Below are 8244 nucleotides of genomic sequence, written 5' to 3' on the forward strand. Positions count from 1 at the left end.
GGTTAGTTGCTTTCAGGAAAAGAAATGGCGACTGTTTCACTTCTCGGTGGACGCCTCAACAACGCCGTGCTGACTAGCTGGCTGGTTAACTAATACTGAATAGTTCAGTTTTTAACTGTTATTGTTAGGCTCATTAACTACTGATTGGTGTGCAGCCCACCGTAAGTAATACCCATATCAGTTTTCAGAATTTGAAGAACGCAGTTACCCTCACGATGTGGCCCAATAAATTTCGGCTATTTCGACGAGTTACGTGCACTGGAGAGGTTGCTTTTGCTGCAAGGTTCTCGAAAGCGCATGTATTCTGGCACGATGTAGCCAAAATTTGTAGGTGGACAGCTCCAAGAAAAACAGGGTTTTCGAAATTCTAAGAACTGATGTGAATACTATTTACGGTACGCTGCACACCTCTCCGTGATTAAAGAGCCTAACGGTAAGCTAACAGGTGTTAGATGTGGGCCCTCGGCTCGTCTGCGGTCACCTCAAAGAGGTAGAGGTCTGGGGATCCCGTCTCGGAAAGCTGCTCCGGCTGATGATGATGTGACGACGATGGAAAGCTTCGAGGTGAATGAGTTTAAAAGGCGTGTATTTTGCTTATTTACAAGGCAATTTAGATACAACAAGAAATCAGTAAATTCAGAACGTTCTTCAAGGTCTTCGCACACACGTCGTCTGGCCACTTAAATACAGTTCTTGGTCCTCATATCCCTAGCTTTGGAAACTTTGCACTTCATCATTGCCCGCCCTGCGGCGCCGTCAGCGCGCGAACGCTTGGGCGGAACCCACATGCGAGGAATACGAGATACGGCAGTCAAGAGGGTGGCAGAGGCATCGCACAGATGAAGTTAAATCCTCTGCGCTTCTGGAGGGGAGGTACTTCGCTCAGAGTGGATGTGAAATAGGCACTAGGGAAATAAAATGCTCTGTTCATCAAGTAACATGGACCAAAATGAACGAGTGCACTAACATCAAAAACTCAATCTCTGAGGTCCTTTTTATGCTATTACCCCCGTCTGAGAGCACCTTCAAGCAGCAGAAAATATTGCAACGAAAATTTTCCTTTTGTTTTTGTTTCTATTTTTCCTTCTGCCAAGGGACGTGACAAGCAATGGCCGCATAAAACTCGGGGGCTGCTCATCAGCCAGTAATGTCGGGACGAAAAGAAAAACATTGCAAACTGTTAATTTATTGTTCGGCTCTGGGATAATAAATCGATTCCATACGAACTTCTTGTTTATACTTTCTCTTTACCTCAGGGTTCCAAGACGTACGATGCCCCTGTTAATGCCGGCCACAGTGCGTGGCCGTAATGGACGATAGTAACGCTATGTGATTATAGGCAAAAATTTTATATTATGCAACTGAGGCGTAGTTATCGGTTTTAAAGCGTCGGTGCTGCAACAAGGCATTGGTACAAAACAATTAATAATATATTTTTAGGCTCCAGCGCTGAATAAGTAGGTGCGCTGGGAGACATAATGTCGGCCTGTTCGTAATTCTTGGCCACCAATGGCTCTTTAAATGGAGGCTTCGCTGCCCTCAAAACGCTATCAAAAACAGTCGAATTGAAAACCCGATTTCGACCTCAGTATTGCTTCCGTTCTCTCTTTTTATCGTATACCTCCCAAGGGCACTTTCAATGAGCTCTGTAATTTTAATACTTAGAGATGACACCGCTTTTATATATACCAGGAATTAGCTTCCAGTAGTAAAGAACGTGACAACTAATGAATTGGTAACTATTTCGGCATAGATTCATAACAGCTCTTTAGCTTTAAACATCGATAAGAACTAAGTATGCTATTTCTATAGAAAAATGGGAAAAACTGCATTGTTTATTCTATATCTGTTGAAAAAAGTATGATTGAGATTTGTTGCCTAGCCGATACGCAGGGATATTATTTGACCATCATTTATTACAGAAGAAATAGGCCCGTAAGTTCTTAAGGGCTACATGTCTGTTTTCATCGAACAGAGGCACTACGGTAGTTCCCATATATTTTTGTAACGCGGCACTTTTAATTATCCACGCCATCTCAGTTACGTGGTGAGTCCATCAGGGCTAATGCAAAGACTTACTTAGTGCAGATACTAAGGATACACAAACGGTGCTTAGTAACGGTCCGATGACATTTTTTGATATCACCGGTGTATATCTACTATATAGCGCAATTTTTCTTTAATGGAACCTCCAGGCTACCAGAGAATATTGCTCGTTGCTAGCAACATCTCTGATACCAGAGGCCCTGCATGCCTATGTGGTCATTTTGCATACCAATGAGCACCTCCATGGAAAGAAGGAACGCTAATTTTAATCATGTTTGCCACAATATCCACGTATAAATACGCATTGTGTTTTCACCTGCCAAGTTTAGCAACTCCATATCAACTGAAGTGATTCAACGGAGGAACCTTACGTTGAGGCGAAAGCATTTTTTAAAAAATCCAAATAAGGTTACTACATAACTTCTCCTTATCTACCCATAAAGGTCGATGGCTATATAAGAGTTTATGTAATTGGACCGCTGACTTATACTCGCTGGCTATGTCTGTGTTAAAACTTATCCCTTCTTACTGAATCAAACCACCTTGATTCTAAATTTTTCCTCCTTGAAAACGCGACGGCCAATGAGCCCCGCATCGCGACGGGTAGCGGCCCAAACCTTATGCGCACTGGACTTTAAACGCTCGACAGCCGCTCCATCACGGCGCTCATAACACGCCCGCCACTTAAGAGCCAGCTTGAAGCCCCAGTAGGCGGGTGGCATATCACGCTGCGCCGGATGTTCGCGCGGACCGTGGCATCGCGTGCCAGGCCGTGGTCGCGCGTGTATCCCACCAAAGGGCATCCAGTCCCTACATTGCGGCTCACGTGCCACCTTTTGTTCGTTATGCCCCCGCCTCCGCCTTCTTTTTGGGGCGCCGGGCAGGGGTACCACGTGGGAGTCGGGGCAGCACCAAAAGCTGCGCGGACCAGGCATCTCATCAGGGGGCCGAAACGGTTTCCTCATGTGTGTCGGCAAAGCCGCCCTTTAATGGGGCTTGGTGGCTGCCCTGACCTTTGCATGTACGGCTGTCTTATTTGAGGCTTTGGCAGCGTGCGTAACATATGCTCTGCACTGCCACCCGTGGAAACCTCGTTCATCAGATGTGTGTGGTGGCAGCGGCCATGTTTTTGTCAACGCGTGCGGGGGTCGTCGCTTCTAATGCGTCTATGATGGCTGGTTGGGAACGGGCGCGGATAAGGCTCAGTCGCGTGGATCGACACGTGGCAGAATTTGCACCCTTGCGATCGTGCGCACCGCGCAGACGACTGCTTGGAAGCTCAGCTCGTCGTTTCGGAGCGCATATAGAGTAGGTAAAGTAAGAGAGAAAGTTTACACTGGTGACGGAGGTAGGGGAAGCAGGCTGCCGTCGATGAAGGAGGAATTATATTTTATCGGTGGTAACAAAAGATGCAGTACACAAGGCCTTACAAGCATTAAAATTAGCCCCCCCGTTCGAAAAGCATCGTCCCGATGCTAAAAGGAAACCAGCGTCAGAGGGAGTGTCACGGTGTCCTTGAGTGATACGGTTTCAGGCGAACGACGTGGACCACCTCGGGGCGCGCGTCGCGTCGTGAGCGTGGTGTTTGATCAGGAATGACTTCATAGTTGAGATCGCCGATGCGCCGCAGGACTTGGTAGGGGCCGAAGTAACGACGTAAGAGCTTGTCGCTGAGTCCGCGACGTCGGATTGGGGACCAAACCCAGGCAAGGTCACCTGGGAAATATTCGACCGCCCGTCTCCGCAGGTTGTACCGTCGGGCATCTTGGTCCTGCTGAGCGCGAATTCGCACCCGGGCTAGTTGACGAGCATCCTCGGCACGCTGTAAAAAGTGGGCAACGTCGGCATTTGGGTGGTCGTCGACGTGGGGAAGCATAGCGTCGAGTGTTGTGGTCACCTGTCGTCCATAGACGAGACTGAACGGTGTCATGTTGGTTGTTTCCTGGACGGCGGTATTATAGGCGAACGTGACATAAGGCAGGACTTCATCCCACGTTTTGTGCTCCACGTCAACGTACATCGAAAGCATATCCGCGAGAGTCTTGTTCAGACGTTCGGTCAGGCCGTTCGTCTGGGGGGGGGGGGGGGGGGGGTATGAGGTCGACCTGCGGTGGCTCATGTGGCTGAAAGCAAGGATATGCTGCATGAGTTCAGCAGTAAAGGCAGCTCCTCGGTCATTAATGAGAACCCAGGGTGCGCCGTGGCGCAGGACGATCTGAAGCACAAAAAATTTGGCCACATCGATAGCGGTTCCACTCGAAAGAGCGGCTGTCTCCGCGTAACGCGTGAGATAGTCTGTGGCGACTATTATCCACCGCTTTCCGGAGTTTGATATGGGGAACGGGCCGAGCAAGTCCATCCCGATTTGTTGGAATGGTCGGGACGGCGGGTCAATGGGCTTGAGGAAGCCGGAGGGCTTGGCAGCAGGAACCTTGCGGCGCTGACAGTCACGGCAAGAGCGAACGTAATGGGTAACGTCATGTCCAAGGCGAGGCCAGTAGTATTTTTCGCGAATCTTGGCTTGCGTTCTAGTGACGCCAAGGTGGCCGGACGCAGGTTCGTCGTGGCAGGCATTCAAAATTTCGACGCGTAGGTTCTCGGGCACGACGAGCAAGTACTCGCGACTGTTAGAAGAAAAGTTCTTTTTGTAGAGTACGCCGTCACGCAGGCAGAGGGAAGACGAAGCTCGCCGGAAGGCGGCAGGTACTCTGCCACTGGCACCTTCTAGATAATCAATGACGTCTCGAAGGTCCGGGTCGGCACGTTGTTGGTCAGCAAAGTCGGTAGAGTTTAGGGCGGTCACAAAGGCGTCGTCGTCCGCAGCGTCGTCAGGAGCTAGTTGTGCAGGGGCACGGGAAAGGCAGTCGGCGTCCAAGTGCTTGTGGCCGGATTTGTAGGTTACAGAAATGTCGTATTCCTGCAGTCGGAGACTCCATCGTGCAAGGTGCCCTGAAGGATCCTTTATGTTGGCCAGCCAACAAAGTGCGTGATGGTCGGTCATTACTTTGAAAGGTCGACCGTAAAGGTATGGTCGAAACTTGGAAATTGCCCACACGATGGCGAGGCATTCTTTTTCGGTGGCAGAGTAGTTTGCCTCGGCCTTAGACAGTGCACGACTTGCGTAGGCAATTACACGATGTTGATTTTTCTGGACCTGAACTAGGACTGCACCCAAACCAACATTGCTAGCGTCGGTGTGTACCTCAGTGTCAGCATATTCATCAAAGTGCGCCAGAATGGGTGGTGACTGTAAGCGGCGTTGAAGCTCTAGGAACGCCTGTTGCGGCGCTTCCCACTGGAACTGGACATCGGCCTTGGTCAGGTAAGTAAGGGGCGCAGCGATTTTAGAGAGAAGTTTTTCACAAAGCGGCGATAATACGCACATAGTCCAAGGAAACGCCGAACTGCTTTCTGATCGCGTGGCGGCGGGAAGTTCGCGATGGCGACGGTTTTTTCAGGGTCCGGAAGGACCCCTTCTTGGTTCATGAGGTGACCCAAAAACTTCAACTCCTCGTAACCGAAGTGACACTTCTCGGCTTTTAGAGTGAGTCCAGAGGATTTTATGGCCTGCAGCACCGCCTCGAGGCGACGAAGGTGCTCGTCAAAAGTTGGGGCGAATACGATCACATCGTCCAGGTATACGAGGCAAGTGTGCCATTTCAGGTCCACGAGTACTGTGTCCATAAGCCTCTGAAAGGTCGCTGGGGCGGAGCAAAGACCAAATGGCATGACCTGGAACTCGTACAACCCGTCTGGAGTGATGAATGCCGTCTTCTCGCGGTCCCTCTCGTCTACCTCTATTTGCCAGTACCCAGACTTCAAATCCATGGAGGAGAAATACTTGGCGTTACATAAACGATTCAAAGCGTCGTCGATTCTGGGCAAAGGGTAAACGTCATTTTTAGTGATGTTGTTCAGTCGCCGGTAATCAACGCAGAACCGCAATGTTCCGTCCTTTTTCTTTACGAGCACGACAGGTGCGGCCCAGGGGCTCCGAGACGGTCGAATGACGTCGTTATCAAGCATTTCCTTTACTTGCGTGCTGATGGCGGCGCGTTCTCTAAAGGAAACACGGTAGGGTGACTGTCGCAGTGGTGGCGCCGTGTTGTCCGTAATAATCCGATGTTTAGCAAGGTGTGTCCGGCCGACGCGCGGAGACGACGCAAATGTGTGTCTGTAGCGATTGAGCAGGTCACGCAGCATGCCTTGTTGTTGTAGCGGCAATGTCTGATTAATGTCGTACTTGACGTCGACTATGTTCTCTGGATCCGGTCGTGAAACACGAGTCAGGCTTTGTGCGCACTTGGTAACAGTGACGGCATCGATGTAAGCGACAGTCGTCCCCTTGTTCAGGTGCTGGTGCTCATTGCTGAAATTAGTCAGGAGTACATCAACTATGCTGTCTTCCAGAAACACGACCGCCCGAGGTACTGCAATACCGCGGTCGAGAAGCAAAAGTTGTTTACCCTCGACTATACCTTCAGTGTCTCGAATGGTATGCGAACCGACAGTCACCAGGATACTGGAGCGGGGAGGCACGGTCACTACTTGCTCGTCAAGAGTATGGAGCGCCGACGGGAGGGCATCTGTGGTGTCAATGGCATTCGCTGTCGAAAACTGGACGGACTGGGACTGCAGGTCGATGATGACTCCGTTGTCCGTTAGGAAGTCCATACCCAGGAGAACATCACGAGAGCAATCAGCGAAGACAACAAACTTTGCAGGGAACGTTTGCCCTTGTACCGTGGCCCTAGCCGTGCACATTCCTATCGGCGTAATCAAATGTCCCCCAGCGGTACGTAACTGCGGGCCGTCCCAAGCTGTCATAACCTTTTTGAGCACAGCGGCGAATTGTCTACTGAGCACAGAATAATCGGCACCAGTGTCAACTAAAGCAGTTACGGCTGTGCCGTCTACTGAAACGTCTAAATCGACCGGTGGTGGCGTCTTGCGGTACTGTCGAGGAGTCCGATCGCGGCTTTGGTGCGTCGAAGGGATGCGGCGTCGAAGAGAAGCGTCGTGGTTACGAAGTGCGGCGGGTTGTCGGCTTGCCTTAACATGCTGTCGTTCGTGGGTCGTCGAGGAGGGTGTGTTGCACGTCATTGGCGATGTGTCTGGCGGCGTTGGAGGGTCTTGTTCTTGTCGTCGAGCAGCCGCACCACCAGAGGCTGCCGCGTCTAGTTTCCCCTACGGGGACTTCTAGACTGGCCCTGGTCGCTGGGTCCCGGAGAACTGTAGCGGCTCGGAGATGGTGATCGCGACATGCGACGCTGGCCGGAGTCCGCATGGGAGATGTAATCTGCGATCTCCCTTGGTCGCTCTCCAGGCAGCGGACGGGGAGCACCGAAGGGGAACCCTCGATGACCCATCTCCTTATATGGACAGCGGCGCCAGATGTGCCCAGGTGCCCCGCAATGGTAGCACAACGGTCGATGGTCCGGGGTTCTCCAGACGTCAGTTCTGCGACGCCTAGGTCGCTGGACAATGTTCGACTGGGAAAGTGGAAGCTGAGGAGCGGCTGGCGTAGGTGCTTCATATCGTTGGGTCGAGGCCGGAAGGAAACGACTTGCGGCGGCAGCATAACTCAATGTTTGTGGCGGTGGTGGAGTGGCTGCCGGAAGCTGCGACGTACCTAATGCTTGTTCGACCTCCTCGCGAATGACATCTGTAAATGACGCAATCGGCGGCTGAGCAGGGTTGTACTGCAAAGCCTTCGCCACCTCTTCCCTTACAATGGCTCGAATGACCTCACGCAGCGATTCTCCTGAGGTCATGGAGGTTCCCTCAGTACGGGTGCAGAGCATCGATACGTTAGTGCGCTCGTACTGTCGTGCCCGCATGTCGAGTGATTTCTCAATGGACATTGCTTCCTTGACGAAGTCGTTGACTGTTGCGGGTGGACTCCGAACCAGGCCTGCGAAAAGCTGCTCCTTTACACCCTTCATCAGCAATCGCACCTTCTTCTCCTCCGGCATGCTCGGGTCTGCGCGACGGAAGAGGCGTGTCATCTCTTCCACGTACACCATTACACTTTCGTTCGGAAGTTGGATGCGATTCTGCAGAAGAAGGTCGGCCTTCTCCTTGCGAAACGTACTGGTGAACGCCTGGAGAAATTCTGCTTTGAATGTCTCCCATGTTTGGAGGCAAGATTCATGGATTACGTACCATGTCCTTGCAGAGTCTTCCAGAGCAAAATAG

The sequence above is a fragment of the Amblyomma mixtum genome, chromosome 10 (assembly GCF_055824585.1).
Source record: "Amblyomma mixtum isolate Tamu chromosome 10, ASM5582458v1, whole genome shotgun sequence".
Classification (NCBI taxonomy): Eukaryota; Metazoa; Arthropoda; class Arachnida; order Ixodida; family Ixodidae; genus Amblyomma; species Amblyomma mixtum.